General features: G+C 46.1%; 75 non-coding genes and 5 pseudogenes across 75 annotated transcripts; all 80 read left to right on the forward strand.

Moving 5' to 3' along the window:
• The first annotated feature begins 79 nt into the window (after positions 1-79).
• Positions 80-198, forward strand: LOC123436969. The gene has a single exon (XR_006628175.1). It is a non-coding gene; the product is annotated as a 5S ribosomal RNA (ribosomal RNA).
• Positions 199-380: 182 nt separating this feature from the next.
• Positions 381-499, forward strand: LOC123431521. The gene has a single exon (XR_006623114.1). It is a non-coding gene; the product is annotated as a 5S ribosomal RNA (ribosomal RNA).
• Positions 500-681: 182 nt separating this feature from the next.
• Positions 682-800, forward strand: LOC123438779. The gene has a single exon (XR_006629902.1). It is a non-coding gene; the product is annotated as a 5S ribosomal RNA (ribosomal RNA).
• A 185-nt stretch (positions 801-985) lies between these two features.
• On the forward strand, positions 986-1,104 carry LOC123434130. The gene has a single exon (XR_006625422.1). It is a non-coding gene; the product is annotated as a 5S ribosomal RNA (ribosomal RNA).
• A 194-nt stretch (positions 1,105-1,298) lies between these two features.
• On the forward strand, positions 1,299-1,417 carry LOC123436970. Its single transcript, XR_006628176.1, has one exon. It is a non-coding gene; the product is annotated as a 5S ribosomal RNA (ribosomal RNA).
• A 200-nt stretch (positions 1,418-1,617) lies between these two features.
• LOC123436548 lies at positions 1,618-1,736 on the forward strand. Its single transcript, XR_006627767.1, has one exon. It is a non-coding gene; the product is annotated as a 5S ribosomal RNA (ribosomal RNA).
• Positions 1,737-1,915: 179 nt separating this feature from the next.
• On the forward strand, positions 1,916-2,034 carry LOC123434131. Its single transcript, XR_006625423.1, has one exon. It is a non-coding gene; the product is annotated as a 5S ribosomal RNA (ribosomal RNA).
• A 179-nt stretch (positions 2,035-2,213) lies between these two features.
• Positions 2,214-2,332, forward strand: LOC123436972. The gene has a single exon (XR_006628177.1). It is a non-coding gene; the product is annotated as a 5S ribosomal RNA (ribosomal RNA).
• Positions 2,333-2,526: 194 nt separating this feature from the next.
• Positions 2,527-2,645, forward strand: LOC123431522. The gene has a single exon (XR_006623115.1). It is a non-coding gene; the product is annotated as a 5S ribosomal RNA (ribosomal RNA).
• A 182-nt stretch (positions 2,646-2,827) lies between these two features.
• LOC123437131 lies at positions 2,828-2,946 on the forward strand. The gene has a single exon (XR_006628328.1). It is a non-coding gene; the product is annotated as a 5S ribosomal RNA (ribosomal RNA).
• A 200-nt stretch (positions 2,947-3,146) lies between these two features.
• LOC123432956 lies at positions 3,147-3,264 on the forward strand. The gene has a single exon (XR_006624520.1). It is a non-coding gene; the product is annotated as a 5S ribosomal RNA (ribosomal RNA).
• A 173-nt stretch (positions 3,265-3,437) lies between these two features.
• On the forward strand, positions 3,438-3,556 carry LOC123434133. The gene has a single exon (XR_006625425.1). It is a non-coding gene; the product is annotated as a 5S ribosomal RNA (ribosomal RNA).
• A 182-nt stretch (positions 3,557-3,738) lies between these two features.
• LOC123434134 lies at positions 3,739-3,857 on the forward strand. Its single transcript, XR_006625426.1, has one exon. It is a non-coding gene; the product is annotated as a 5S ribosomal RNA (ribosomal RNA).
• Positions 3,858-4,036: 179 nt separating this feature from the next.
• Positions 4,037-4,155, forward strand: LOC123434137. Its single transcript, XR_006625427.1, has one exon. It is a non-coding gene; the product is annotated as a 5S ribosomal RNA (ribosomal RNA).
• Positions 4,156-4,346: 191 nt separating this feature from the next.
• Positions 4,347-4,465, forward strand: LOC123438139. Its single transcript, XR_006629298.1, has one exon. It is a non-coding gene; the product is annotated as a 5S ribosomal RNA (ribosomal RNA).
• A 221-nt stretch (positions 4,466-4,686) lies between these two features.
• Positions 4,687-4,805, forward strand: LOC123434138. Its single transcript, XR_006625428.1, has one exon. It is a non-coding gene; the product is annotated as a 5S ribosomal RNA (ribosomal RNA).
• A 182-nt stretch (positions 4,806-4,987) lies between these two features.
• LOC123434139 lies at positions 4,988-5,106 on the forward strand. Its single transcript, XR_006625429.1, has one exon. It is a non-coding gene; the product is annotated as a 5S ribosomal RNA (ribosomal RNA).
• A 221-nt stretch (positions 5,107-5,327) lies between these two features.
• On the forward strand, positions 5,328-5,433 carry LOC123433428 (annotated as a pseudogene).
• Positions 5,434-5,627: 194 nt separating this feature from the next.
• On the forward strand, positions 5,628-5,733 carry LOC123433429 (annotated as a pseudogene).
• Positions 5,734-5,906: 173 nt separating this feature from the next.
• On the forward strand, positions 5,907-6,025 carry LOC123437449. The gene has a single exon (XR_006628628.1). It is a non-coding gene; the product is annotated as a 5S ribosomal RNA (ribosomal RNA).
• Positions 6,026-6,213: 188 nt separating this feature from the next.
• On the forward strand, positions 6,214-6,332 carry LOC123434140. The gene has a single exon (XR_006625430.1). It is a non-coding gene; the product is annotated as a 5S ribosomal RNA (ribosomal RNA).
• A 172-nt stretch (positions 6,333-6,504) lies between these two features.
• LOC123434141 lies at positions 6,505-6,623 on the forward strand. Its single transcript, XR_006625431.1, has one exon. It is a non-coding gene; the product is annotated as a 5S ribosomal RNA (ribosomal RNA).
• Positions 6,624-6,802: 179 nt separating this feature from the next.
• On the forward strand, positions 6,803-6,921 carry LOC123434142. Its single transcript, XR_006625432.1, has one exon. It is a non-coding gene; the product is annotated as a 5S ribosomal RNA (ribosomal RNA).
• A 179-nt stretch (positions 6,922-7,100) lies between these two features.
• LOC123436905 lies at positions 7,101-7,219 on the forward strand. The gene has a single exon (XR_006628112.1). It is a non-coding gene; the product is annotated as a 5S ribosomal RNA (ribosomal RNA).
• Positions 7,220-7,410: 191 nt separating this feature from the next.
• LOC123435982 lies at positions 7,411-7,529 on the forward strand. Its single transcript, XR_006627223.1, has one exon. It is a non-coding gene; the product is annotated as a 5S ribosomal RNA (ribosomal RNA).
• Positions 7,530-7,750: 221 nt separating this feature from the next.
• LOC123434143 lies at positions 7,751-7,869 on the forward strand. Its single transcript, XR_006625433.1, has one exon. It is a non-coding gene; the product is annotated as a 5S ribosomal RNA (ribosomal RNA).
• Positions 7,870-8,081: 212 nt separating this feature from the next.
• LOC123435408 lies at positions 8,082-8,200 on the forward strand. Its single transcript, XR_006626661.1, has one exon. It is a non-coding gene; the product is annotated as a 5S ribosomal RNA (ribosomal RNA).
• Positions 8,201-8,382: 182 nt separating this feature from the next.
• On the forward strand, positions 8,383-8,501 carry LOC123437967. Its single transcript, XR_006629127.1, has one exon. It is a non-coding gene; the product is annotated as a 5S ribosomal RNA (ribosomal RNA).
• Positions 8,502-8,689: 188 nt separating this feature from the next.
• LOC123434144 lies at positions 8,690-8,808 on the forward strand. Its single transcript, XR_006625434.1, has one exon. It is a non-coding gene; the product is annotated as a 5S ribosomal RNA (ribosomal RNA).
• A 179-nt stretch (positions 8,809-8,987) lies between these two features.
• LOC123436906 lies at positions 8,988-9,106 on the forward strand. Its single transcript, XR_006628113.1, has one exon. It is a non-coding gene; the product is annotated as a 5S ribosomal RNA (ribosomal RNA).
• Positions 9,107-9,288: 182 nt separating this feature from the next.
• LOC123438601 lies at positions 9,289-9,407 on the forward strand. Its single transcript, XR_006629736.1, has one exon. It is a non-coding gene; the product is annotated as a 5S ribosomal RNA (ribosomal RNA).
• Positions 9,408-9,607: 200 nt separating this feature from the next.
• LOC123437450 lies at positions 9,608-9,726 on the forward strand. Its single transcript, XR_006628629.1, has one exon. It is a non-coding gene; the product is annotated as a 5S ribosomal RNA (ribosomal RNA).
• A 185-nt stretch (positions 9,727-9,911) lies between these two features.
• LOC123434146 lies at positions 9,912-10,030 on the forward strand. Its single transcript, XR_006625436.1, has one exon. It is a non-coding gene; the product is annotated as a 5S ribosomal RNA (ribosomal RNA).
• A 173-nt stretch (positions 10,031-10,203) lies between these two features.
• Positions 10,204-10,322, forward strand: LOC123434147. The gene has a single exon (XR_006625437.1). It is a non-coding gene; the product is annotated as a 5S ribosomal RNA (ribosomal RNA).
• Positions 10,323-10,507: 185 nt separating this feature from the next.
• On the forward strand, positions 10,508-10,626 carry LOC123432245. The gene has a single exon (XR_006623838.1). It is a non-coding gene; the product is annotated as a 5S ribosomal RNA (ribosomal RNA).
• Positions 10,627-10,808: 182 nt separating this feature from the next.
• Positions 10,809-10,927, forward strand: LOC123431552. Its single transcript, XR_006623144.1, has one exon. It is a non-coding gene; the product is annotated as a 5S ribosomal RNA (ribosomal RNA).
• A 191-nt stretch (positions 10,928-11,118) lies between these two features.
• LOC123435808 lies at positions 11,119-11,237 on the forward strand. The gene has a single exon (XR_006627054.1). It is a non-coding gene; the product is annotated as a 5S ribosomal RNA (ribosomal RNA).
• A 188-nt stretch (positions 11,238-11,425) lies between these two features.
• On the forward strand, positions 11,426-11,544 carry LOC123432218. Its single transcript, XR_006623812.1, has one exon. It is a non-coding gene; the product is annotated as a 5S ribosomal RNA (ribosomal RNA).
• Positions 11,545-11,726: 182 nt separating this feature from the next.
• On the forward strand, positions 11,727-11,845 carry LOC123434148. Its single transcript, XR_006625438.1, has one exon. It is a non-coding gene; the product is annotated as a 5S ribosomal RNA (ribosomal RNA).
• A 173-nt stretch (positions 11,846-12,018) lies between these two features.
• On the forward strand, positions 12,019-12,137 carry LOC123437127. Its single transcript, XR_006628325.1, has one exon. It is a non-coding gene; the product is annotated as a 5S ribosomal RNA (ribosomal RNA).
• A 194-nt stretch (positions 12,138-12,331) lies between these two features.
• LOC123433192 lies at positions 12,332-12,450 on the forward strand. The gene has a single exon (XR_006624735.1). It is a non-coding gene; the product is annotated as a 5S ribosomal RNA (ribosomal RNA).
• A 182-nt stretch (positions 12,451-12,632) lies between these two features.
• LOC123437288 lies at positions 12,633-12,751 on the forward strand. The gene has a single exon (XR_006628477.1). It is a non-coding gene; the product is annotated as a 5S ribosomal RNA (ribosomal RNA).
• Positions 12,752-12,942: 191 nt separating this feature from the next.
• On the forward strand, positions 12,943-13,061 carry LOC123435809. The gene has a single exon (XR_006627055.1). It is a non-coding gene; the product is annotated as a 5S ribosomal RNA (ribosomal RNA).
• Positions 13,062-13,249: 188 nt separating this feature from the next.
• LOC123432983 lies at positions 13,250-13,368 on the forward strand. Its single transcript, XR_006624547.1, has one exon. It is a non-coding gene; the product is annotated as a 5S ribosomal RNA (ribosomal RNA).
• Positions 13,369-13,550: 182 nt separating this feature from the next.
• On the forward strand, positions 13,551-13,669 carry LOC123435048. Its single transcript, XR_006626310.1, has one exon. It is a non-coding gene; the product is annotated as a 5S ribosomal RNA (ribosomal RNA).
• A 179-nt stretch (positions 13,670-13,848) lies between these two features.
• Positions 13,849-13,967, forward strand: LOC123436974. The gene has a single exon (XR_006628179.1). It is a non-coding gene; the product is annotated as a 5S ribosomal RNA (ribosomal RNA).
• Positions 13,968-14,158: 191 nt separating this feature from the next.
• On the forward strand, positions 14,159-14,277 carry LOC123431524. The gene has a single exon (XR_006623116.1). It is a non-coding gene; the product is annotated as a 5S ribosomal RNA (ribosomal RNA).
• Positions 14,278-14,462: 185 nt separating this feature from the next.
• LOC123434149 lies at positions 14,463-14,581 on the forward strand. Its single transcript, XR_006625439.1, has one exon. It is a non-coding gene; the product is annotated as a 5S ribosomal RNA (ribosomal RNA).
• A 188-nt stretch (positions 14,582-14,769) lies between these two features.
• Positions 14,770-14,888, forward strand: LOC123436913. The gene has a single exon (XR_006628121.1). It is a non-coding gene; the product is annotated as a 5S ribosomal RNA (ribosomal RNA).
• A 200-nt stretch (positions 14,889-15,088) lies between these two features.
• LOC123437015 lies at positions 15,089-15,207 on the forward strand. Its single transcript, XR_006628219.1, has one exon. It is a non-coding gene; the product is annotated as a 5S ribosomal RNA (ribosomal RNA).
• Positions 15,208-15,389: 182 nt separating this feature from the next.
• Positions 15,390-15,508, forward strand: LOC123434150. Its single transcript, XR_006625440.1, has one exon. It is a non-coding gene; the product is annotated as a 5S ribosomal RNA (ribosomal RNA).
• A 179-nt stretch (positions 15,509-15,687) lies between these two features.
• Positions 15,688-15,806, forward strand: LOC123436975. Its single transcript, XR_006628180.1, has one exon. It is a non-coding gene; the product is annotated as a 5S ribosomal RNA (ribosomal RNA).
• A 188-nt stretch (positions 15,807-15,994) lies between these two features.
• LOC123431525 lies at positions 15,995-16,113 on the forward strand. Its single transcript, XR_006623117.1, has one exon. It is a non-coding gene; the product is annotated as a 5S ribosomal RNA (ribosomal RNA).
• A 182-nt stretch (positions 16,114-16,295) lies between these two features.
• On the forward strand, positions 16,296-16,414 carry LOC123434153. The gene has a single exon (XR_006625442.1). It is a non-coding gene; the product is annotated as a 5S ribosomal RNA (ribosomal RNA).
• Positions 16,415-16,605: 191 nt separating this feature from the next.
• On the forward strand, positions 16,606-16,724 carry LOC123436915. Its single transcript, XR_006628123.1, has one exon. It is a non-coding gene; the product is annotated as a 5S ribosomal RNA (ribosomal RNA).
• A 206-nt stretch (positions 16,725-16,930) lies between these two features.
• Positions 16,931-17,049, forward strand: LOC123431526. The gene has a single exon (XR_006623118.1). It is a non-coding gene; the product is annotated as a 5S ribosomal RNA (ribosomal RNA).
• A 185-nt stretch (positions 17,050-17,234) lies between these two features.
• On the forward strand, positions 17,235-17,353 carry LOC123434154. The gene has a single exon (XR_006625443.1). It is a non-coding gene; the product is annotated as a 5S ribosomal RNA (ribosomal RNA).
• A 191-nt stretch (positions 17,354-17,544) lies between these two features.
• LOC123436916 lies at positions 17,545-17,663 on the forward strand. Its single transcript, XR_006628124.1, has one exon. It is a non-coding gene; the product is annotated as a 5S ribosomal RNA (ribosomal RNA).
• A 200-nt stretch (positions 17,664-17,863) lies between these two features.
• Positions 17,864-17,982, forward strand: LOC123437016. The gene has a single exon (XR_006628220.1). It is a non-coding gene; the product is annotated as a 5S ribosomal RNA (ribosomal RNA).
• Positions 17,983-18,164: 182 nt separating this feature from the next.
• Positions 18,165-18,283, forward strand: LOC123434155. The gene has a single exon (XR_006625444.1). It is a non-coding gene; the product is annotated as a 5S ribosomal RNA (ribosomal RNA).
• Positions 18,284-18,462: 179 nt separating this feature from the next.
• Positions 18,463-18,581, forward strand: LOC123436976. Its single transcript, XR_006628181.1, has one exon. It is a non-coding gene; the product is annotated as a 5S ribosomal RNA (ribosomal RNA).
• A 188-nt stretch (positions 18,582-18,769) lies between these two features.
• Positions 18,770-18,888, forward strand: LOC123431528. Its single transcript, XR_006623120.1, has one exon. It is a non-coding gene; the product is annotated as a 5S ribosomal RNA (ribosomal RNA).
• A 182-nt stretch (positions 18,889-19,070) lies between these two features.
• On the forward strand, positions 19,071-19,189 carry LOC123434156. The gene has a single exon (XR_006625445.1). It is a non-coding gene; the product is annotated as a 5S ribosomal RNA (ribosomal RNA).
• A 190-nt stretch (positions 19,190-19,379) lies between these two features.
• On the forward strand, positions 19,380-19,498 carry LOC123432344. Its single transcript, XR_006623931.1, has one exon. It is a non-coding gene; the product is annotated as a 5S ribosomal RNA (ribosomal RNA).
• Positions 19,499-19,701: 203 nt separating this feature from the next.
• On the forward strand, positions 19,702-19,820 carry LOC123434157. Its single transcript, XR_006625446.1, has one exon. It is a non-coding gene; the product is annotated as a 5S ribosomal RNA (ribosomal RNA).
• A 200-nt stretch (positions 19,821-20,020) lies between these two features.
• On the forward strand, positions 20,021-20,126 carry LOC123433455 (annotated as a pseudogene).
• Positions 20,127-20,353: 227 nt separating this feature from the next.
• Positions 20,354-20,472, forward strand: LOC123432534. Its single transcript, XR_006624112.1, has one exon. It is a non-coding gene; the product is annotated as a 5S ribosomal RNA (ribosomal RNA).
• A 194-nt stretch (positions 20,473-20,666) lies between these two features.
• On the forward strand, positions 20,667-20,803 carry LOC123433388 (annotated as a pseudogene).
• A 212-nt stretch (positions 20,804-21,015) lies between these two features.
• Positions 21,016-21,134, forward strand: LOC123432096. Its single transcript, XR_006623695.1, has one exon. It is a non-coding gene; the product is annotated as a 5S ribosomal RNA (ribosomal RNA).
• A 178-nt stretch (positions 21,135-21,312) lies between these two features.
• Positions 21,313-21,431, forward strand: LOC123438893. Its single transcript, XR_006630008.1, has one exon. It is a non-coding gene; the product is annotated as a 5S ribosomal RNA (ribosomal RNA).
• Positions 21,432-21,997: 566 nt separating this feature from the next.
• LOC123434159 lies at positions 21,998-22,116 on the forward strand. Its single transcript, XR_006625448.1, has one exon. It is a non-coding gene; the product is annotated as a 5S ribosomal RNA (ribosomal RNA).
• A 197-nt stretch (positions 22,117-22,313) lies between these two features.
• LOC123433045 lies at positions 22,314-22,480 on the forward strand (annotated as a pseudogene).
• Positions 22,481-22,656: 176 nt separating this feature from the next.
• Positions 22,657-22,775, forward strand: LOC123434160. Its single transcript, XR_006625449.1, has one exon. It is a non-coding gene; the product is annotated as a 5S ribosomal RNA (ribosomal RNA).
• A 201-nt stretch (positions 22,776-22,976) lies between these two features.
• On the forward strand, positions 22,977-23,095 carry LOC123437023. Its single transcript, XR_006628226.1, has one exon. It is a non-coding gene; the product is annotated as a 5S ribosomal RNA (ribosomal RNA).
• A 194-nt stretch (positions 23,096-23,289) lies between these two features.
• LOC123437633 lies at positions 23,290-23,408 on the forward strand. The gene has a single exon (XR_006628809.1). It is a non-coding gene; the product is annotated as a 5S ribosomal RNA (ribosomal RNA).
• A 188-nt stretch (positions 23,409-23,596) lies between these two features.
• Positions 23,597-23,715, forward strand: LOC123438828. Its single transcript, XR_006629948.1, has one exon. It is a non-coding gene; the product is annotated as a 5S ribosomal RNA (ribosomal RNA).
• Positions 23,716-23,906: 191 nt separating this feature from the next.
• Positions 23,907-24,025, forward strand: LOC123432008. The gene has a single exon (XR_006623611.1). It is a non-coding gene; the product is annotated as a 5S ribosomal RNA (ribosomal RNA).
• A 194-nt stretch (positions 24,026-24,219) lies between these two features.
• On the forward strand, positions 24,220-24,338 carry LOC123431971. The gene has a single exon (XR_006623575.1). It is a non-coding gene; the product is annotated as a 5S ribosomal RNA (ribosomal RNA).
• Positions 24,339-24,540: 202 nt separating this feature from the next.
• Positions 24,541-24,659, forward strand: LOC123435867. The gene has a single exon (XR_006627112.1). It is a non-coding gene; the product is annotated as a 5S ribosomal RNA (ribosomal RNA).
• A 221-nt stretch (positions 24,660-24,880) lies between these two features.
• On the forward strand, positions 24,881-24,999 carry LOC123436888. The gene has a single exon (XR_006628095.1). It is a non-coding gene; the product is annotated as a 5S ribosomal RNA (ribosomal RNA).
• Positions 25,000-25,043: the final 44 nt, after the last annotated feature.

Here is a 25,043-nt window from a genome sequence, read left to right on the forward strand (position 1 = left end):
ACCGCGCTTGACACCCAACGACTAGTAGTAGTAGTAGTAGTAGGGGCAAGCATAAGGAACAAATAGATAGTTGCATGTCGGATGCGATCATACCAGCACTAAAGCACCGGATCCCATCAGAACTCCGAAGTTAAGCGTGCTTGGGCGAGAGTAGTACTAGGATGGGTGACCTCCTGGAAAGTCCTCGTGTTGCATTCCCCTTTTTAAATATATTTTTGCGCCACGTGACAAGAATGACGCGGGAGCGTGATCTATATGACCTCATTTTCTTATTTTTGACGATTACTGTGTGACTTTTCCCACCGCGCTTGACACCCAGCGACTAGTAGTAGTAGTAGTAGTAGGGGCAAGCATAAGGAACAAATAGATAGTTGCATGTCGGATGCGATCATACCAGCACTAAAGCACCGGATCCCATCAGAACTCCGAAGTTAAGCGTGCTTGGGCGAGAGTAGTACTAGGATGGGTGACCTCCTGTGATGTCCTCGTGTTGCATTCCCCTTTTTAAATATATTTTTGCGCCACGTGACAAGGATGACGCGGGAGCGTGATCTATATGACTTCATTTTCTTATTTTTGACGATTACTGTGTGACTTTTCCCACCGCGCTTGACACCCAACGACTAGTAGTAGTAGTAGTAGTAGGGCAAAGCATAAGGAACAAATAGATAGTTGCATGTCGGATGCGATCATACCAGCACTAAAGCACCGGATCCCATCAGAACTTCGAAGTTAAGCGTGCTTGGGCGAGAGTAGTACTAGGATGGGTGACCTCCTGGAAAGTCCTCGTGTTGCATTCCCCTTTTTAAATATATTTTTGCGCCACGTGACAAGGATGACGCGGGAGCGTGATCTATATGACTTCATTTTCTTATTTTTGACGATTACTGTGTGACTTTTCCCACCGCGCTTGACACCCAACGACTAGTAGTAGTAGTAGTAGTAGTAGGGGAAAGCATAAGGAACAAATAGATAGTTGCATGCTGGATGCGATCATACCAGCACTAAAGCACCGGATCCCATCAGAACTCCGAAGTTAAGCGTGCTTGGGCGAGAGTAGTACTAGGATGGGTGACCTCCTGGGAAGTCCTCGTGTTGCATTCCCCTTTTTAAATATATTTTTGCGCCACGTGACAAGGATGACGCGGGACCGTGATCTATATGACCTCATTTTCTTATTTTTGACGATTACTGTGTGACTTTTCCCACCGCGCTTGACACCCAACGACTAGTAGTAGTAGTAGTAGTAGTAGTAGTAGTAGGGGCAAGCATAAGGAACAAATAGATAGTTGCATGTCGGATGCGATCATACCAGCACTAAAGCACCGGATCCCATCAGAACTCCGAAGTTAAGCGTGCTTGGGCGAGAGTAGTACTAGGATGGGTGACCTCCTGGAAAGTCCTCGTGTTGCATTCCTCTTTTTAAATATATTTTTGCGCCACGTGACAAGGATGACGCGGGAGCGTGATCTATATGACCTCATTTTCTTATTTTTGACGATTACTGTGTGACTTTTCCCACCGCGCTTGACACCCAACGACTACTAGTAGTAGTAGTAGTAGTAGTAGTAGTAGTAGTAGGGGCAAGCATAAGGAACAAATAGATAGTTGCATGTCGGATGCGATCATACCAGCACTAAAGCACCGGATCCCATCAGAACTTCGAAGTTAAGCGTGCTTGGGCGAGAGTAGTACTAGGATGGGTGACCTCCTGGGAAGTCCTCGTGTTGCATTCCCCTTTTTAAATATATTTTTGCGCCACGTGACAAGGATGACGCGGGAGCGTGATCTATATGACCTCATTTTCTTATTTTTGACGATTACTGTGTGACTTTTCCCACCGCGCTTGACACCCAACGACTAGTAGTAGTAGTAGTAGGGGCAAGCATAAGGAACAAATAGATAGTTGCATGTCGGATGCGATCATACCAGCACTAAAGCACCGGATCCCATCAGAACTCCGAAGTTAAGCGTGCTTGGGCGAGAGTAGTACTAGGATGGGTGACCTCCTGGGAAGTCCTCGTGTTGCATTCCCCTTTTTAAATATATTTTTGCGCCACGTGACAAGGATGACGCGGGAGCGTGATCTATATGACCTCATTTTCTTATTTTTGACGATTACTGTGTGACTTTTCCCACCGCGCTTGACACCCAACGACTAGTAGTAGTAGTAGTAGGGGCAAGCATAAGGAACAAATAGATAGTTACATGTCGGATGCGATCATACCAGCACTAAAGCACCGGATCCCATCAGAACTCCGAAGTTAAGCGTGCTTGGGCGAGAGTAGTACTAGGATGGGTGACCTCCTGGAAAGTCCTCGTGTTGCATTCCCCTTTTTAAATATATTTTTGCGCCACGTGACAAGAATGACGCGGGACCGTGATCTATATGACCTCATTTTCTTATTTTTGACGATTACTGTGTGACTTTTCGCACCGCGCTTGACACCCAACGACTAGTAGTAGTAGTAGTAGTAGTAGTAGTAGTAGGGGCAAGCATAAGGAACAAATAGATAGTTGCATGTCGGATGCGATCATACCAGCACTAAAGCACCGGATCCCATCAGAACTCCGAAGTTAAGCGTGCTTGGGCGAGAGTAGTACTAGGATGGGTGACCTCCTGTGATGTCCTCGTGTTGCATTCCCCTTTTTAAATATATTTTTGCGCCACGTGACAAGGATGACGCGGGAGCGTGATCTATATGACTTCATTTTCTTATTTTTGACGATTACTGTGTGACTTTTCCCACCGCGCTTGACACCCAACGACTAGTAGTAGTAGTAGTAGTAGGGGCAAGCATAAGGAACAAATAGATAGTTGCATGTCGGATGCGATCATACCAGCACTAAAGCACCGGATCCCATCAGAACTTCGAAGTTAAGCGTGCTTGGGCGAGAGTAGTACTAGGATGGGTGACCTCGTGGGAAGTCCTCGTGTTGCATTCCACTTTTTAAATATATTTTTGCGCCACGTGACAAGGATGACGCGGGAGCGTGATCTATATGACCTCATTTTCTTATTTTTGACGATTACTGTGTGACTTTTCCCACCGCGCTTGACACCCAACGACTAGTAGTAGTAGTAGTAGTAGTAGTAGTAGTAGTAGTAGGGGCAATCATAAGGAACAAATAGATAGTTGCATGTCGGATTGATCATACCAGCACTAAAGCACCGGATCCCATCAGAACTCCGAAGTTAAGCGTGCTTGGGCGAGAGTAGTACTAGGATGGGTGACCTCCTGGGAAGTCCTCGTGTTGCATTCCCCTTTTTAAATATATTTTTGCGCCACGTGACAAGGATGACGCGGGACCGTGATCTATATGACCTCATTTTCTTATTTTTGACGATTACTGTGTGACTTTTCCCACCGCGCTTGACACCCAACGACTAGTAGTAGTAGGGGCAAGCATAAGGAACAAATAGATAGTTGCATGTCGGATGCGATCATACCAGCACTAAAGCACCGGATCCCATCAGAACTCCGAAGTTAAGCGTGCTTGGGCGAGAGTAGTACTAGGATGGGTGACCTCCTGGGAAGTCCTCGTGTTGCATTCCCCTTTTTAAATATATTTTTGCGCCACGTGACAAGGATGACGCGGCAGCGTGATCTATATGACCTCATTTTCTTATTTTTGACGATTACTGTGTGACTTTTCCCACCGCGCTTGACACCCAACGACTAGTAGTAGTAGTAGTAGTAGGGGCAAGCATAAGGACCAAATAGATAGTTGCATGTCGGATGCGATCATACCAGCACTAAAGCACCGGATCCCATCAGAACTCCGAAGTTAAGCGTGCTTGGGCGAGAGTAGTACTAGGATGGGTGACCTCCTGGGAAGTCCTCGTGTTGCATTCCCCTTTTTAAATATATTTTTGCGCCACGTGACAAGGATGACGCGGGAGCGTGATCTATATGACCTCATTTTCTTATTTTTGACGATTACTGTGTGACTTTTCCCACCGCGCTTGACACCCAACGACTAGTAGTAGTAGTAGTAGGGGCAAGCATAAGGAACAAATAGATAGTTGCATGTCGGATGCGATCATACCAGCACTAAAGCACCGGATCCCATCAGAACTCCGAAGTTAAGCGTGCTTGGGCGAGAGTAGTACTAGGATGGGTGACCTCCTGGGAAGTCCTCGTGTTGCATTCCCCTTTTTAAATATATTTTTGCGCCACGTGACAAGGATGACGCGGGAGCGTGATCTATATGACCTCATTTTCTTATTTTTGACGATTACTGTGTGACTTTTCCCACCGCGCTTGACACCCAACGACTAGTAGTAGTAGTAGTAGTAGTAGTAGTAGGGGCAAGCATAAGGAACAAATAGATAGTTGCATGTCGGATGCGATCATACCAGCACTAAAGCACCGGATCCCATCAGAACTCCGAAGTTAAGCGTGCTTGGGCGAGAGTAGTACTAGGACGGATGACCTCCTGGGAAGTCCTCGTGTTGCATTCCTCTTTTTAAATATATTTTTGCGCCACGTGACAAGGATGACGCGGGAGCGTGATCTATATGACCTCATTTTCTTATTTTTGACGATTACTGTGTGACTTTTCCCACCGCGCTTGACACCCAACGACTAGTAGTAGTAGTAGTAGTAGTAGTAGTAGTAGTAGTAGTAGTAGTAGTAGTAGTAGTAGGGGCAAGCATAAGGAACAAATAGATAGTTGCATGTCGGATGCGATCATACCAGCACTAAAGCACCGGATCCCATCAGAACTCCGAAGTTAAGCGTGCTTGGGCGAGAGTAGTACTAGGATGGGTGACCTCCTGGGAAGTCCTCGTGTTGCATTCCCCTTTTTAAATATATTTTTGCGCCACGTGACAAGGATGACGCGGGAGCGTGATCTATATGACCTCATTTTCTTATTTTTGACGATTACTGTGTGAGTTTTCCCACCGCGCTTGAAACCCAACGACTAGTAGTAGTAGTAGTAGTAGGGGCAAGCATAAGGAACAAATAGATAGTTCCATGTCGGATGCGATCATACCAGCACTAAAGCACCGGATCCCATCAGAACTCCGAAGTTAAGCGTGCTTGGGCGAGAGTAGTACTAGGATGGGTGACCTCCTGGGAAGTCCTCGTGTTGCATTCCCCTTTTTAAATATATTTTTGCGCCACGTGACAAGGATGACGCGGGAGCGTGATCTATATGACCTCATTTTCTTATTTTTGACGATTACTGTGTGACTTTTCCCACCGCGCTTGACACCCAACGACTAGTAGTAGTAGTAGTAGTAGTAGTAGTAGTAGTAGTAGTAGTAGTAGTAGTAGTAGTAGGGGCAATCATAAGGAACAAATAGATAGTTGCATGTCGGATGCGATCATACCAGCACTAAAGCACCGGATCCCATCAGAACTCCGAAGTTAAGCGTGCTTGGGCGAGAGTAGTACTAGGATGGGTGACCTCGTGTTGCATTCCCCTTTTTAAATATATTTTTGCGCCACGTGACAAGGATGACGCGGGACCGTGATCTATATGACCTCATTTTCTTATTTTTGACGATTACTGTGTGACTTTTCCCACCGCGCTTGACACCCAACGACTAGTAGTAGTAGTAGTAGTAGTAGTAGTAGTAGGGGCAATCATAAGGAACAAATAGATAGTTGCATGTCGGATGCGATCATACCAGCACTAAAGCACCGGATCCCATCAGAACTCCGAAGTTAAGCGTGCTTGGGCGAGAGTAGTACTAGGATGGGTGACCTCGTGTTGCATTCCCCTTTTTAAATATATTTTTGCGCCACGTGACAAGGATGACGCGGGACCGTGATCTATATGACCTCATTTTCTTATTTTTGACGATTACTGTGTGACTTTTCCCACCGCGCTTGACACCCAACGACTAGTAGTAGTAGGGGCAAGCATAAGGAACAAATAGATAGTTGCATGTCGGATGTTATCATACCAGCACTAAAGCACCGGATCCCATCAGAACTCCGAAGTTAAGCGTGCTTGGGCGAGAGTAGTACTAGGATGGGTGACCTCCTGGGAAGTCCTCGTGTTGCATTCCCCTTTTTAAATATATTTTTGCGCCACGTGACAAGGATGACGCGGGAGCGTGATCTATATGACCTCATTTTCTTATTTTTGACGATTACTGTGTGACTTTTCCCACCGCGCTTGACACCCAACGACTAGTAGTAGTAGTAGTAGTAGTAGTAGGGGCAAGCATAAGGAACAAATAGATAGTTGCATGTCGGATGCGATCATACCAGCACTAAAGCACCGGATCCCATCAGAACTCCGAAGTTAAGCGTGCTTGGGCGAGAGTAGTACTAGGATGGGTGACCTCCTGGGAAGTCCTCGTGTTGCATTCCCCTTTTTAAATATATTTTTGCGCCACGTGACAAGGATGACGCGGGACCGTGATCTATATGACCTCATTTTCTTATTTTTGACGATTACTGTGTGACTTTTCCCACCGCGCTTGACACCCAACGACTAGTAGTAGTAGGGCAAGCATAAGGAACAAATAGATAGTTGCATGTCGGATGCGATCATACCAGCACTAAAGCACCGGATCCCATCAGAACTCCGAAGTTAAGCGTGCTTGGGCGAGAGTAGTACTAGGATGGGTGACCTCCTGGGAAGTCCTCGTGTTGCATTCCCCTTTTTAAATATATTTTTGCGCCACGTGACAAGGATGACGCGGCAGCGTGATCTAGATGACCTCATTTTCTTATTTTTGACGATTACTGTGTGACTTTTCCCACCGCGCTTGACACCCAACGACTAGTAGTAGTAGTAGTAGGGGCAAGCATAAGGAACAAATAGATAGTTGCATGTCGGATGCGATCATACCAGCACTAAAGCACCGGATCCCATCAGAACTCCGAAGTTAAGCGTGCTTGGGCGAGAGTAGTACTAGGATGGGTGACCTCCTGGGAAGTCCTCGTGTTGCATTCCCCTTTTTAAATATATTTTTGCGCCACGTGACAAGGATGACGCGGGAGCGTGATCTATATGACCTCATTTTCTTATTTTTGACGATTACTGTGTGACTTTTCCCACCGCGCTTGACACCCAACGACTAGTAGTAGTAGTAGTAGGGGCAAGCATAAGGAACAAATAGATAGTTGCATGTCGGATGCGATCATACCAGCACTAAAGCACCGGATCCCATCAGAACTCCGAAGTTAAGCGTGCTTGGGCGAGAGTAGTACTAGGATGGCTGACCTCCTGGGAAGTCCTCGTGTTGCATTCCCCTTTTTAAATATATTTTTGCGCCACGTGACAAGGATGACGCGGGAGCGTGATCTATATGACCTCATTTTCTTATTTTTGACGATTACTGTGTGACTTTTCCCACCGCGCTTGACACCCAACGACTAGTAGTAGTAGTAGTAGTAGTAGTAGTAGGGGCAAGCATAAGGAACAAATAGATAGTTGCATGTCGGATGCGATCATACCAGCACTAAAGCACCGGATCCCATCAGAACTCCGAAGTTAAGCGTGCTTGGGCGAGAGTAGTACTAGGATGGATGACCTCCTGGGAAGTCCTCGTGTTGCATTCCTCTTTTTAAATATATTTTTGCGCCACGTGACAAGGATGACGCGGGAGCGTGATCTATATGACCTCATTTTCTTATTTTTGACGATTACTGTGTGACTTTTCCCACCGCGCTTGACACCCAACGACTAGTAGTAGTAGTAGTAGTAGTAGTAGTAGTAGTAGTAGTAGTAGTAGTAGTAGTAGTAGGGGCAAGCATAAGGAACAAATAGATAGTTGCATGTCGGATGCGATCATACCAGCACTAAAGCACCGGATCCCATCAGAACTCCGAAGTTAAGCGTGCTTGGGCGAGAGTAGTACTAGGATGGGTGACCTCCTGGGAAGTCCTCGTGTTGCATTCCCCTTTTTAAATATACTTTTGCGCCACGTGACAAGGATGACGCGGGAGCGTGATCTATATGACCTCATTTTCTTATTTTTGACGATTACTGTGTGACTTTTCCCACCGCGCTTGACACCCAACGACTAGTAGTAGTAGTAGTAGTAGTAGTAGTAGTAGTAGTAGTAGTAGTAGTAGGGGCAAGCATAAGGAACAAATAGATAGTTGCATGTCGGATGCGATCATACCAGCACTAAAGCACCGGATCCCATCAGAACTCCGAAGTTAAGCGTGCTTGGGCGAGAGTAGTACTAGGATGGGTGACCTCCTGGGAAGTCCTCGTGTTGCATTTCCCTTTTTAAATATATTTTTGCGCCACGTGACAAGGATGACGCGGGACCGTGATCTATATGACCTCATTTTCTTATTTTTGACGATTACTGTGTGACTTTTCCCACCGCGCTTGACACCCAACGACTAGTAGTAGTAGTAGTAGTAGGGTCAAGCATAAGGAACAAATAGATAGTTGCATGTCGGATGCGATCATACCAGCACTAAAGCACCGGATCCCATCAGAACTCCGAAGTTAAGCTTGCTTGGGCGAGAGTAGTACTAGGATGGGTGACCTTCTGGGAAGTCCTCGTGTTGCATTCCCCTTTTTAAATATATTTTTGCGCCACGTGACAAGGATGACGCGGGAGCGTGATCTATATGACCTCATTTTCTTATTTTTGACGATTACTGTGTGACTTTTCCCACCGCGCTTGACACCCAACGACTAGTAGTAGTAGTAGTAGTAGTAGTAGGGGCAAGCATAAGGAACAAATAGATAGTTGCATGTCGGATGCGATCATACCAGCACTAAAGCACCGGATCCCATCAGAACTCCGAAGTTAAGCGTGCTTGGGCGAGAGTAGTACTAGGATGGGTGACCTCCTGGGAAGTCCTCGTGTTGCATTCCCCTTTTTAAATATATTTTTGCGCCACGTGACAAGGATGACGCGGGAGCGTGATCTATATGACCTCATTTTCTTATTTTTTACGATTACTGTGTGACTTTTCCCACCGCGCTTGACACCCAACGACTAGTAGTAGTAGTAGTAGGGGCAAGCATAAGGAACAAATAGATAGTTGCATGTCGGATGCGATCATACCAGCACTAAAGCACCGGATCCCATCAGAACTCCGAAGTTAAGCGTGCTTGGGCGAGAGTAGTACTAGGATGGCTGACCTCCTGGGAAGTCCTCGTGTTGCATTCCCCTTTTTAAATATATTTTTGCGCCACGTGACAAGGATGACGCGGGAGCGTGATCTATATGACCTCATTTTCTTATTTTTGACGATTACTGTGTGACTTTTCCCACCGCGCTTGACACCCAACGACTAGTAGTAGTAGTAGTAGTAGGGGCAAGCATAAGGAACAAATAGATAGTTGCATGTCGGATGCGATCATAGCAGCACTAAAGCACCGGATCCCATCAGAACTCCGAAGTTAAGCGTGCTTGGGCGAGAGTAGTACTAGGATGGGTGACCTCCTGGGAAGTCCTTGTGTTGCATTCCCCTTTTTAAATATATTTTTGCGCCACGTGACAAGGATGACGCGGGAGCGTGATCTATATGACCTCATTTTCTTATTTTTGACGATTACTGTGTGACTTTTCCCAACGCGCTTGACACCCAACGACTAGTAGTAGTAGTAGCAGTAGTAGTAGTAGTAGTAGTAGGGGCAAGTATAAGGAACAAATAGATAGTTGAATGTCGGATGTTATCATACCAGCACTAAAGCACCGGATCCCATCAGAACTCCGAAGTTAAGCGTGCTTGGGCGAGAGTAGTACTAGGATGGGTGACCTCCTGGGAAGTCCTCGTGTTGCATTCCCCTTTTTAAATATATTTTTGCGCCACGTGACAAGGATGACGCGGGAGCGTGATCTATATGACCTCATTTTCTTATTTTTGACGATTACTGTGTGACTTTTCCCACCGCGCTTGACACCCAACGACTAGTAGTAGTAGTAGTAGTAGTAGGGGCAATCATAAGGAACAAATAGATAGTTGCATGTCGGATGCGATCATACCAGCACTAAAGCACCGGATCCCATCAGAACTCCGAAGTTAAGCGTGCTTGGGCGAGAGTAGTACTAGGATGGGTGACCTCCTGGGAAGTCCTCGTGTTGCATTCCCCTTTTTAAATATATTTTTGCGCCACGTGACAAGGATGACGCGGGACCGTGATCTATATGACCTCATTTTCTTATTTTTGACGACTACTGTGTGACTTTTCCCACCGCGCTTGACACCCAACGACTAATAGTAGTAGGGGCAAGCATAAGGAACAAATAGATAGTTGCATGTCGGATGCGATCATACCAGCACTAAAGCACCGGATCCCATCAGAACTCCGAAGTTAAGCGTGCTTGGGCGAGAGTAGTACTAGGATGGGTGACCTCCTGGGAAGTCCTCGTGTTGCATTCCCCTTTTTAAATATATTTTTGCGCCACGTGACAAGGATGACGCGGGAGCGTGATCTATATGACCTCATTTTCTTATTTTTGACGATTACTGTGTGACTTTTCCCACCGCGCTTGACACCCAACGACTAGTAGTAGTAGTAGTAGTAGTAGGGGCAATCATAAGGAACAAATAGATAGTTGCATGTCGGATGCGATCATACCAGCACTAAAGCACCATATCCCATCAGAACTCTGAAGTTAAGCGTGCTTGGGCGAGAGTAGTACTAGGATGGGTGACCTCCTGGGAAGTCCTCGTGTTGCATTTCCCTTTTTAAATATATTTTTGCGCCACGTGACAAGGATGACGCGGGACCGTGATCTATATGACCTCATTTTCTTATTTTTGACGATTACTGTGTGACTTTTCCCACCGCGCTTGACACCCAACGACTAGTAGTAGTAGTAGTAGTAGGGGCAAGCATAAGGAACAAATAGATAGTTGCATGTCGGATGCGATCATACCAGCACTAAAGCACCGGATCCCATCAGAACTCCGAAGTTAAGCTTGCTTGGGCGAGAGTAGTACTAGGATGGGTGACCTCCTCGGAAGTCCTCGTGTTGCATTCCCCTTTTTAAATATATTTTTGCGCCACGTGACAAGGATGACGCGGGAGCGTGATCTATATGACCTCATTTTCTTATTTTTGACGATTACTGTGTGACTTTTCCCACCGCGCTTGACACCCAACGACTAGTAGTAGTAGTAGTAGTAGTAGTAGTAGGGGCAAGCATAAGGAACAAATAGATAGTTGCATGTCGGATGCGATCATACCAGCACTAAAGCACCGGATCCCATCAGAACTCTGAAGTTAAGCGTGCTTGGGCGAGAGTAGTACTAGGATGGGTGACCTCCTGGGAAGTCCTCGTGTTGCATTCCCCTTTTTAAATATATTTTTGCGCCACGTGACAAGGATGACGCGGGAGCGTGATCTATATGACCTCATTTTCTTATTTTTGACGATTACTGTGTGACTTTTCCCACCGCGCTTGACACCCAACGACTAGTAGTAGTAGTAGTAGTAGTAGTAGGGGCAAGCATAAGGAACAAATAGATAGTTGCATGTCGGATGCGATCATACCAGCACTAAAGCACTTGATCCCATTAGAACTCCGAAGTTAAGCGTGCTTGGGCGAGAGTAGTACTAGGATGGGTGACCTCCTGGGAAGTCCTTGTGTTGCATTCCCCTTTTTAAATATATTTTTGCGCCACGTGCCAAGGATGACGCGGGAGCGTGATCTATATGACCTCATTTTCTTATTTTTGACGATTACTGTGTGACTTTTCCCACCGCGCTTGACACCCAACGACTAGTAGTAGTAGTAGTAGTAGGGGCAAGCATAAGGAACAAATAGATAGTTGCATGTCGGATGCGATCATACCAGCACTAAAGCACCGGATCCCATCAGAACTCCGAAGTTAAGCGTGCTTGGGCGAGAGTAGTACTAGGATGGGTGACCTCCTGGGAAGTCCTCGTGTTGCATTCCCCTTTTTAAATATATTTTTGCGCCACGTGACAAGGATGACGCGGGACCGTGATCTATATGACCTCATTTTCTTATTTTTGACGATTACTGTGTGACTTTTCCCACCGCGCTTGACACCCAACGACTAGTAGTAGTAGGGGCAAGCATAAGGAACAAATAGATAGTTGCATGTCGGATGCGATCATACCAGCACTAAAGCACCGGATCCCATCAGAACTCCGAAGTTAAGCGTGCTTGGGCGAGAGTAGTACTAGGATGGGTGACCTCCTGGGAAGTCCTCGTGTAGCATTCCCCTTTTTAAATATATTTTTGCGCCACGTGACAAGGATGACGCGGGAGCGTGATCTATATGACCTCATTTTCTTATTTTTGACGATTACTGTGTGACTTTTCCCACCGCGCTTGACACCCAACGACTAGTAGTAGTAGTAGTAGTAGTAGTAGTAGTAGGGGCAATCATAAGGAACAAATAGATAGTTGCATGTCGGATGCGATCATACCAGCACTAAAGCACCATATCCCATAAAAACTCTGAAGTTAAGCGTGCTTGGGCGAGAGTAGTACTAGGATGGGTGACCTCCTGGGAAGTCCTCGTGTTGCATTTCCCTTTTTAAATATATTTTTGCGCCACGTGACAAGGATGACGCGGGACCGTGATCTATATGACCTCATTTTCTTATTTTTGACGATTACTGTGTGACTTTTCCCACCGCGCTTGACACCCAACGACTAGTAGTAGTAGTAGTAGTAGGGGCAAGCATAAGGAACAAATAGATAGTTGCATGTCGGATGCGATCATACCAGCACTAAAGCACCGGATCCCATCAGAACTCCGAAGTTAAGCTTGCTTGGGCGAGAGTAGTACTAGGATGGGTGACCTCCTGGGAAGTCCTCGTGTTGCATTCCCCTTTTTAAATATATTTTTGCGCCACGTGACAAGGATGACGCGGGAGCGTGATCTATATGACCTCATTTTCTTATTTTTGACGATTACTGTGTGACTTTTCCCACCGCGCTTGACACCCAACGACTAGTAGTAGTAGTAGTAGTAGTAGTAGTAGGGGCAAGCATAAGGAACAAATAGATAGTTGCATGTCGGATGCGATCATACCAGCACTAAAGCACCGGATCCCATCAGAACTCTGAAGTTAAGCGTGCTTGGGCGAGAGTAGTACTAGGATGGGTGACCTCCTGGGAAGTCCTCGTGTTGCATTCCCCTTTTTAAATATATTTTTGCGCCACGTGACAAGGATGACGCGGGAGCGTGATCTATATGACCTCATTTTCTTATTTTTGACGATTACTGTGTGACTTTTCCCACCGCGCTTGACACCCAACGACTAGTAGTAGTAGTAGTAGTAGTAGTAGGGGCAAGCATAAGGAACAAATAGATAGTTGCATGTCGGATGCGATCATACCAGCACTAAAGCACTTGATCCCATTAGAACTCCGAAGTTAAGCGTGCTTGGGCGAGAGTAGTTCTAGGATGGGTGACCTCCTGGGAAGTCCTTGTGTTGCATTCCCCTTTTTAAATATATTTTTGCGCCACGTGACAAGGATGACGCGGGAGCGTGATCTATATGACCTCATTTTCTTATTTTTGACGATTACTGTGTGACTTTTCCCACCGCGCTTGACACCCAACGACTAGTAGTAGTAGTAGTAGTAGGGGCAAGCATAAGGAACAAATAGATAGTTGCATGTCGGATGCGATCATACCAGCACTAAAGCACCGGATCCCATTAGAACTCCGAAGTTAAGCGTGCTTGGGCGAGAGTAGTACTAGGATGGGTGACCTCCTGGGAAGTCCTCGTGTTGCATTCCCCTTTTTAAATATATTTTTGCGCCACGTGACAAGGATGACGCGGGAGCGTGATCTATATGACCTCATTTTCTTATTTTTGACGATTACTGTGTGACTTTTCCCACCGCGCTTGACACCCAACGACTAGTAGTAGTAGTAGTAGGGGCAAGCATAAGGAACAAATAGATAGTTACATGTCGGATGCGATCATACCAGCACTAAAGCACCGGATCCCATCAGAACTCCGAAGTTAAGCGTGCTTGGGCGAGAGTAGTACTAGGATGGGTGACCTCCTGGAAAGTCCTCGTGTTGCATTCCCCTTTTTAAATATATTTTTGCGCCACGTGACAAGGATGACGCGGGACCGTGATCTATATGACCTCATTTTCTTATTTTTGACGATTACTGTGTGACTTTTCCCACCGCGCTTGACACCCAACGACTAGTAGTAGTAGTAGTAGTAGTAGTAGTAGGGGCAAGCATAAGGAACAAATAGATAGTTGCATGTCGGATGCGATCATACCAGCACTAAAGCACCGGATCCCATCAGAACTCCGAAGTTAAGCGTGCTTGGGCGAGAGTAGTACTAGGATGGGTGACCTCCTGTGATGTCCTCGTGTTGCATTCCCCTTTTTAAATATATTTTTGCGCCACGTGACAAGGATGACGCGGGAGCGTGATCTATATGACTTCATTTTCTTATTTTTGACGATTACTGTGTGACTTTTCCCACCGCGCTTGACACCCAACGACTAGTAGTAGTAGTAGTAGTAGTAGGGGCAAGCATAAGGAACAAATAGATAGTTGCATGTCGGATGCGATCATACCAGCACTAAAGCACCGGATCCCATCAGAACTCCGAAGTTAAGCGTGCTTGGGCGAGAGTAGTACTAGGATGGGTGACCTCCTGGGAAGTCCTCGTGTTGCATTCCCCTTTTTACATATATTTTTGCGCCACGTGACAAGGATGACGCGGGACCGTGATCTATATGACCTCATTTTCTTATTTTTGACGATTACTGTGTGACTTTTCCCACCGCGCTTGACACCCAACGACTAGCAGTAGTAGTAGTAGTAGTAGTAGGGGCAAGCATAAGGAACAAATAGATAGTTGCATGTCGGATGCGATCATACCAGCACTAAAGCACTGGATCCCATCAGAACTCCGAAGTTAAGCGTGCTTGGGCGAGAGTAGTACTAGGATGGGTGACCTCCTGGGAAGTCCTTGTGTTGCATTCCCCTTTTTAAATATATTTTTGCGCCACGTGACAAGGATGACGCGGGAGCGTGATCTATATGACCTCATTTTCTTATTTTTGACGATTACTGTGTGACTTTTCCCACCGCGCTTGACACCCAACGACTAGTAGTAGTAGTAGTAGTAGTAGTAGTAGTAGTAGTAGGGGCAACAATAAGGAACAAATAGATAGTTGCATGTCGGATGCGATCATACCAGCACTAAAGCACCGGATCCCATCAGAACTCCGAAGTTAAGCGAGCTTGGGCGAGAGTAGTACTAGGATGGGTGACCTCCTGGGAAGTCCTCGTGTTGCATTCCCCTTTTTAAATATATTTTTGCGCCACGTGACAAGGATGACGCGGAAGCGTGATCTATATGACCTCATTTTCTTATTTTTGACGATTACTGTGTGACTTTTCCCACCGCGCTTGACACCCAACGACTAGTAGTAGTAGTAGTAGTAGGGGCAAGCATAAGGAACAAATAGATAGTTGCATGTCGGATGCGATCATACCAGCACTAAAGCACCGGATCCCATCAGAACTCCGAAGTTAAGCGTGCTTGGGCGAGAGTAGTACTAGGATGGGTGACCTCCTGGGAAGTCCTCGTGTTGCATTCCCCTTTTTAAATATATTTTTGCGCCACGTGACAAGGATGACGCGGGAGCGTGATCTATATGACCTCATTTTCTTATTTTTGACGATTACTGTGTGACTTTTCCCACCGCGCTTGACACCCAACGACTAGTAGTACTAGTAGTAGGGGCAAGCATAAGGAACAAATAGATAGTTACATGTCGGATGCGATCATACCAGCACTAAAGCACCGGATCCCATCAGAACTCCGAAGTTAAGCGTGCTTGGGCGAGAGTAGTACTAGGATGGGTGACCTCCTGGAAAGTCCTCGTGTTGCATTCCCCTTTTTAAATATATTTTTGCGCCACGTGACAAGGATGACGCGGGACCGTGATCTATATGACCTCATTTTCTTATTTTTGACGATTACTGTGTGACTTTTCCCACCGCGCTTGACACCCAACGACTAGTAGTAGTAGTAGTAGTAGTAGTAGGGGCAAGCATAAGGAACAAATAGATAGTTGCATGTCGGATGCGATCATACCAGCACTAAAGCACCGGATCCCATCAGAACTCCGAAGTTAAGCGTGCTTGGGCGAGAGTAGTACTAGGATGGGTGACCTCCTGTGATGTCCTCGTGTTGCATTCCCCTTTTTAAATATATTTTTGCGCCACGTGACAAGGATGACGCGGGAGCGTGATCTATATGACTTCATTTTCTTATTTTTGACGATTACTGTGTGACTTTTCCCACCGCGCTTGACACCCAACGACTAGTAGTAGTAGTAGTAGTAGGGGCAAGCATAAGGAACAAATAGATAGTTGCATGTCGGATGCGATCATACCAGCACTAAAGCACCGGATCCCATCAGAACTCCGAAGTTAAGCGTGCTTGGGCGAGAGTAGTACTAGGATGGGTGACCTCCTGGGAAGTCCTCGTGTTGCATTCCCCTTTTTACATATATTTTTGCGCCACGTGACAAGGATGACGCGGGACCGTGATCTATATGACCTCATTTTCTTATTTTTGACGATTACTGTGTGACTTTTCCCACCGCGCTTGACACCCAACGACTAGCAGTAGTAGTAGTAGTAGTAGTAGTAGGGGCAAACATAAGGAACAAATAGATAGTTGCATGTCGGATGCGATCATACCAGCACTAAAGCACTGGATCCCATCAGAACTCCGAAGTTAAGCGTGCTTGGGCGAGAGTAGTACTAGGATGGGTGACCTCCTGGGAAGTCCTTGTGTTGCATTCCCCCTTTTAAATATATTTTTGCGCCACGTGACAAGGATGACGCGGGAGCGTGATCTATATGACCTCATTTTCTTATTTTTGACGATTACTGTGTGACTTTTCCCACCGCGCTTGACACCCAACGACTAGTAGTAGTAGTAGTAGTAGTAGTAGTAGTAGTAGTAGTAGTAGGGGCAAGCATAAGGAACAAATAGATAGTTGCATGTCGGATGCGATCATACCAGCACTAAAGCACCGGATCCCATCAGAACTCCGAAGTTAAGCGTGCTTGGGCGAGAGTAGTACTAGGATGGGTGACCTCCTGTGATGTCCTCGTGTTGCATTCCCCTTTTTAAATATATTTTTGCGCCACGTGACAAGGATGACGCGGGAGCGTGATCTATATGACTTCATTTTCTTATTTTTGACGATTACTGTGTGACTTTTCCCACCGCGCTTGACACCCAACGACTAGTAGTAGTAGTAGTAGTAGTAGGGGCAAGCATAAGGAACAAATAGATAGTTGCATGTCGGATGCGATCATACCAGCACTAAAGCACCGGATCCCATCAGAACTCCGAAGTTAAGCGTGCTTGGGCGAGAGTAGTACTAGGATGGGTGACCTCCTGGGAAGTCCTCGTGTTGCATTCCCCTTTTTACATATATTTTTGCGCCACGTGACAAGGATGACGCGGGACCGTGATCTATATGACCTCATTTTCTTATTTTTGACGATTACTGTGTGACTTTTCCCACCGCGCTTGACACCCAACGACTAGCAGTAGTAGTAGTAGTAGTAGTAGTAGGGGCAAGCATAAGGAACAAATAGATAGTTGCATGTCGGATGCGATCATACCAGCACTAAAGCACTGGATCCCATCAGAACTCCGAAGTTAAGCGTGCTTGGGCGAGAGTAGTACTAGGATGGGTGACCTCCTGGGAAGTCCTTGTGTTGCATTCCCCTTTTTAAATATATTTTTGCGCCACGTGACAAGGATGACGCGGGAGCGTGATCTATATGACCTCATTTTCTTATTTTTGACGATTACTGTGTGACTTTTCCCACCGCGCTTGACACCCAACGACTAGTAGTAGTAGTAGTAGTAGTAGTAGTAGTAGTAGTAGGGGCAACAATAAGGAACAAATAGATAGTTGCATGTCGGATGCGATCATACCAGCACTAAAGCACCGGATCCCATCAGAACTCCGAAGTTAAGCGAGCTTGGGCGAGAGTAGTACTAGGATGGGTGACCTCCTGGGAAGTCCTCGTGTTGCATTCCCCTTTTTAAATATATTTTTGCGCCACGTGACAAGGATGACGCGGAAGCGTGATCTATATGACCTCATTTTCTTATTTTTGACGATTACTGTGTGACTTTTCCCACCGCGCTTGACACCCAACGACTAGTAGTAGTAGTAGTAGTAGGGGCAAGCATAAGGAACAAATAGATAGTTGCATGTCGGATGCGATCATACCAGCACTAAAGCACCGGATCCCATCAGAACTCCGAAGTTAAGCGTGCTTGGGCGAGAGTAGTACTAGGATGGGTGACCTCCTGGGAAGTCCTCGTGTTGCATTCCCCTTTTTAAATATATTTTTGCGCCACGTGACAAGGATGACGCGGGAGCGTGATCTATATGACCTCATTTTCTTATTTTTGACGATTACTGTGTGACTTTTCCCACCGCGCTTGACACCCAACGACTAGTAGTACTAGTAGTAGGGGCAAGCATAAGGAACAAATAGATAGTTACATGTCGGATGCGATCATACCAGCACTAAAGCACCGGATCCCATCAGAACTCCGAAGTTAAGCGTGCTTGGGCGAGAGTAGTACTAGGATGGGTGACCTCCTGGAAAGTCCTCGTGTTGCATTCCCCTTTTTAAATATATTTTTGCGCCACGTGACAAGGATGACGCGGGACCGTGATCTATATGACCTCATTTTCTTATTTTTGACGATTACTGTGTGACTTTTCCCACCGCGCTTGACACCCAACGACTAGTAGTAGTAGTAGTAGTAGTAGTAGGGGCAAGCATAAGGAACAAATAGATAGTTGCATGTCGGATGCGATCATACCAGCACTAAAGCACCGGATCCCATCAGAACTCCGAAGTTAAGCGTGCTTGGGCGAGAGTAGTACTAGGATGGGTGACCTCCTGTGATGTCCTCGTGTTGCATTCCCCTTTTTAAATATATTTTTGCGCCACGTGACAAGGATGACGCGGGAGCGTGATCTATATGACTTCATTTTCTTATTTTTGACGATTACTGTGTGACTTTTCCCACCGCGCTTGACACCCAACGACTAGTAGTAGTAGTAGTAGTAGGGGCAAGCATAAGGAACAAATAGATAGTTGCATGTCGGATGCGATCATACCAGCACTAAAGCACCGGATCCCATCAGAACTCCGAAGTTAAGCGTGCTTGGGCGAGAGTAGTACTAGGATGGGTGACCTCCTGGGAAGTCCTCGTGTTGCATTCCCCTTTTTACATATATTTTTGCGCCACGTGACAAGGATGACGCGGGACCGTGATCTATATGACCTCATTTTCTTATTTTTGACGATTACTGTGTGACTTTTCCACCGCGCTTGACACCCAACGACTAGCAGTAGTAGTAGTAGTAGTAGTAGTAGGGGCAAACATAAGGAACAAATAGATAGTTGCATGTCGGATGCGATCATACCAGCACTAAAGCACTGTATCCCATCAGAACTCCGAAGTTAAGCGTGCTTGGGCGAGAGTAGTACTAGGATGGGTGACCTCCTGGGAAGTCCTTGTGTTGCATTCCCCCTTTTAAATATATTTTTGCGCCACGTGACAAGGATGACGCGGGAGCGTGATCTATATGACCTCATTTTCTTATTTTTGACGATTACTGTGTGACTTTTCCCACCGCGCTTGACACCCAACGACTAGTAGTAGTAGTAGTAGTAGTAGTAGTAGTAGTAGTAGTAGGGGCAAGCATAAGGAACAAATAGATAGTTGCATGTCGGATGCGATCATACCAGCACTAAAGCACCGGATCCCATCAGAACTCCGAAGTTAAGCGTGCTTGGGCGAGAGTAGTACTAGGATGGGTGACCTCCTGGGAAGTCCTCGTGTTGCATTCCCCTTTTTAAATATATTTTTGCGCCACGTGACAAGGATGACGCGGGACCGTGATCTATATGACCTCATTTTCTTATTTTTGACGATTACAGTGTGACTTTTCCCACCGCGCTTGACACCCAACGACTAGTAGTAGTAGTAGTAGTAGTAGTAGTAGTAGTAGTAGGGGCAAGCATAAGGAACACATAGATAGTTGCATGTCGGATGCGATCATACCAACACTAAAGCACCGGATCCCATCAGAACTCCGAAGTTAAGCGTGCTTGGGCGTGAGAAGTACTAGGATGGGTGACCTCGTGTTGCATTCCCCTTTTTAAATATATTTTTGCGCCACGTGACAAGGATGACGCGGGAGCGTGATCTATATGACCTCATTTTCTTATTTTTGACGATTACAGTGTGACTTTTCCCACCGCGCTTGACACCCAACGACTAGTAGTAGTAGTAGTAGTAGTAGTAGTAGTAGTAGTAGTAGTAGTAGTAGTAGTAGTAGTAGTAGGGGCAAGCATAAGGAACAAATAGATAGTTGCATGTCGGATGCGATCATACCAACACTAAAGCACCGGATCCCATCAGAACTCCGAAGTTAAGTGTGCTTGGGCGTGAGAAGTACTAGGATGGGTGATCTCCTGGGAAGTCCTCGTGTTGCATTCCCCTTTTTAAATATATTTTTGCGCCACGTGACAAGGATGACGCGGGAGCGTGATCTATATGACCTCATTTTCTTATTTTTGACGATTACTGTGTGACTTTTCCCACCGCGCTTGACACCCAACGACTAGTACTAGTAGTAGTAGTAGTAGTAGTAGTAGGGGCAAGCATAAGGAACAAATAGATAGTAGCATGTCGGATGCGATCATACCAGCACTAAAGCACCGGATCCCATCAGAACTACGAAGTTAAGCGTGCTTGGGCGAGAGTGCGTGCTTGGGCGAGAGTAGTACTAGGATGGGTGACCTCCTGGGAAGTCATTGTGTTGCATTCCCCTTTTTAAATATATTTTTGCGCCACGTGACAAGGATGACGCGGGAGCGTGATCTATATGACCTCATTTTCTTATTTTTGACGATTACTGTGTGACTTTTCCCACCGCGCTTGACACCCAACGACTAGTAGTAGTAGTAGCAGTAGTAGTAGTAGTAGTAGTAGTAGTAGTAGTAGGGGCAAGCATAAGGAACAAATAGATAGTTGCATGTCGGATGTTATCATACCAGCACTAAAGCACCGGATCCCATCAGAACTCCGAAGTTAAGCGTGCTTAGGCGAGAGTAGTACTAGGATGGGTGACCTCCTGGGAAGTCCTCGTGTTGCATTCCCCTTTTTAAATATATTTTTGCGCCACGTGACAAGGATGACGCGGGAGCGTGATCTAAATGACCTCATTTTCTTATTTTTGACGATTACTGTGTGACTTTTCCCACCGCGCTTGACACCCAACGACTAGTAGTAGTAGTAGTAGGGGCAAGCATAAGGAACAAATAGATAGTTGCATGTCGGTGCGATCATACCAGCACTAAAGCACCGGATCCCATCAGAACTCCGAAGTTAAGCGTGCTTGGGCGAGAGTAGTACTAGGATGGGTGACCTCCTGGGAAGTCCTTGTGTTGCATTCCCCTTTTTAAATATATTTTTGCGCCACGTGACAAGGATGACGCGGGAGCGTGATCTATATGACCTCATTTTCTTATTTTTGACGATTACTGTGTGACTTTTCCCACCGCGCTTGAAACCCAACGACTAGTAGTAGTAGTGGTAGTAGTAGTAGTAGTAGTAGGGGCAAGCATAAGGAACAAATAGATAGTTGCATGTCGGATGCGATCATACCAGCACTAAAGCACCGGATCCCATCAGAACTCCGAAGTTAACCGTGCTTGGGCGAGAGTAGTACTAGGATGGGTGACCTCCTGAACTCCGAAGTTAACCGTGCTTGGGCGAGAGTAGTACTAGGATGGGTGACCTCCTGGGAAGTCCTCGTGTTGCATTCCCCTTTTTAAATATATTTTTGCGCCACGTGACAAGGATGACGCGGGAGCGTGATCTATATGACCTCATTTTCTTATTTTTGACGATTACTGTGTGACTTTTCCCACCGCGCTTGACACCCAACGACTAGTAGTAGTAGTAGTAGTAGTAGTAGTAGTAGGGGCAAGCATAAGGAACAAATAGATAGTTGCATGTCGGATGCGATCATACCAGCACTAAAGCACCGGATCCCATCAGAACTCCGAAGTTAAGCGTGCTTGGGCGAGAGTAGTACTAGGATGGGTGACCTCCTGGGAAGTCCTCGTGTTGCATTCCCCTTTTTAAATATATTTTTGCGCCACGTGACAAGGATGACGCGGGAGCGTGATCTATATGACCTCATTTTCTTATTTTTGACGATTACTGTGTGACTTTTCCCACCGCGCTTGACACCGAACGACTAGTAGTAGTAGTGGTAGTAGTAGTAGTAGTAGTAGGGGCAAGCATAAGGAACAAATAGATAGTTGCATGTCGGATGCGATCATACCAGCACTAAAGCACCGGATCCCATCAGAACTCCGAAGTTAAGCGTGCTTGGGCGAGAGTAGTACTAGGATGGGTGACCTCCGAAGTTAAGCGTGCTTGGGCGAGAGTACTACTAGGATGGGTGACCTCCTGGGAAGTCCTCGTGTTGCATTCCCCTTTTTAAATATATTTTTAAGCCACGTGACAAGGATGACGCGGGACCGTGATCTATATGACCTCATTTTCTTATTTTTGACGATTACTGTGTGACTTTTCCCACCGCGCTTGACACCCAACGACTAGTAGTAGTAGTAGGGGCAAGCATAAGGAACAAATAGATAGTTGCATGTCGGATGCGATCATACCAGCACTAAAGCACCGGATCCCATCAGAACTCCGAAGTTAAGCGTGCTTGGGCGAGAGTAGTACTAGGATGGGTGACCTCCTGGGAAGTCCTCGTGTTGCATTCCCCTTTTTAAAATATATTTTTGCGCCACGTGACAAGGATGACGCGGGAGCGTGATCTATATGACCTCATTTTCTTATTTTTGACGATTACTGTGTGATTTTTCCCACCGCTCTTGACACCCAACGACTAGTAGTAGTAGTAGTAATAGTAGTAGTAGTAGTAGTAGGGGCAAGCATAAGGAACAAATAGATAGTTGCATGTCGGATGTGATCATACCAGCACTAAAGCACCGGATCCCATCAGAACTCCGAAGTTAAGCGTGCTTGGGCGAGAGTAGTACTAGGATGGGTGACCTCGTGGGAAGTCCTTGTGTTGCATTCCCCTTTTTAAATATATTTTTGCGCCACGTGACAAGGATGACGCGGGAGCGTGATCTATATGACCTCATTTTCTTATTTTTGACGATTACTGTGTGACTTTTCCCACCGCGCTTGACACCCAACGACTAGTAGTAGTAGTGGTAGTAGTAGTAGTAGTAGGGGCAAGCATAAGGAACAAATAGAACGTTGCATGTCGGATGCGATCATACCAGCACTAAAGCACCGGATCCCATCAAAACTCCGAAGTTAAGCGTGCTTGGGCGAGAGTAGTACTAGGATGGGTGACCTCCTGGGAAGTCCTCGTGTTGCATTCCCCTTTTTAAATATATTTTTGCGCCACGTGACAAGGATGACGCGGGAGCGTGATCTATATGACCTCATTTTCTTATTTATGACGATTACTGTGTGACTTTTCCCACCGCGCTTGACACCCAACGACTAGTAGTAGTAGTAGTAGTAGTAGTAGGGGCAAGCATAAGGAACAAATAGATAGTTGCATGTCGGATGTGATCATACCAGCACTAAAGCACCGGATCCCATCAGAACTCCGAAGTTAAGCGTGCTTGGGCGAGAGTAGTACTAGGATGGGTGACCTCCTGGGAAGTCCTCTTGTTGCATTCCCCTTTTTAAATATATTTTTGCGCCACGTGACAAGGATGACGCGGGAGCGTGATCTATATGACCTCATTTTCTTATTTTTGACGATTACTGTGTGACCTTTCGCACCGCGCTTGACACCCAACGACTAGTAGTAGTAGTACTAGTAGTAGTAGTAGGGGCAAGCATAAGGAACAAATAGATAGTTGCATGTCGGATGCGATGATACCAGCACTAAAGCACCGGATCCCATCAGAACTCCGAAGTTAAGCGTGCTTGGGCGAGAGTAGTACTAGGATCGGTGACCTCCTGGGAAGTCCTCGTGTTGCATTCCCCTTTTTAAATATATTTTTGCGCCACGTGACAAGGATGACGCGGGAGCGTGATCTATATGACCTCATTTTCTTATTTTTGATGATTACTGTGTGACTTTTCCCACCGCGCTTGACACCCAACGACTAGTAGTAGTAGTGGTAGTAGTAGTAGTAGTAGGGGCAAGCATAAGGAACAAATAGATAGTTGCATGTCGGATGCGATCATACCAGCACTAAAGCACCGAATCCCATCAGTACTCCGAAGTTAAGCGTGCTTGGGCGAGAGTAGTACTAGGATGGGTGACCTCCTGGGAAGTCCTCGTGTTGCATTCCCCTTTTTAAATATATTTTTGCGCCACGTGACAAGGATGACGCGGGAGCGTGATCTATATGACCTCATTTTCTTATTTTTGACGATTACTGTGTGTGACTTTTCCCACCGCGCTTGACACCCAACGACTAGTAGTAGTAGTAGTAGTAGTAGTAGTAGTATTAGTAGGGGCAAGCATAAGGAACAAATAGATAGTTGCATGTCGGATGCGATCATACCAGCACTAAAGCACCGGATCCCATCAGAACTCCGAAGTTAAGCGTGTTTGGGCGAGAGTAGTACTAGGATGGGTGACCTCCTGGGAAGTCCTCGTGTTGCATTCCCCTTTTTAAATATATTTTTGCGCCACGTGACAAGGATGACGCGGGAGCGTGATCTATATGACCTCATTTTCTTATTTTTGACGATTACTATGTGACTTTTCCCACCGCGCTTGACACCCAACGACTAGTAGTAGTAGTAGTAGTAGTAGTAGTAGTAGTAGTAGTAGTAGTAGTAGTAGTAGTAGGGGCAAGCATAAGGAACAAATAGATAGTTGCATGTCGGATGCGATCATACCAGCACTAAAGCACCGGATCCCATTAGAACTCCGAAGTTAAGCGTGTTTGGGCGAGAGTAGTACTAGGATGGGTGACCTCCTGGGAAGTCCTCGTGTTGCATTCCCCTTTTTAAATATATTTTTGCGCCACGTGACACGGATGACGCGG

The sequence above is a fragment of the Hordeum vulgare genome, chromosome 2H (assembly GCF_904849725.1).
Source record: "Hordeum vulgare subsp. vulgare chromosome 2H, MorexV3_pseudomolecules_assembly, whole genome shotgun sequence".
Taxonomy (NCBI): domain Eukaryota; kingdom Viridiplantae; phylum Streptophyta; class Magnoliopsida; order Poales; family Poaceae; genus Hordeum; species Hordeum vulgare.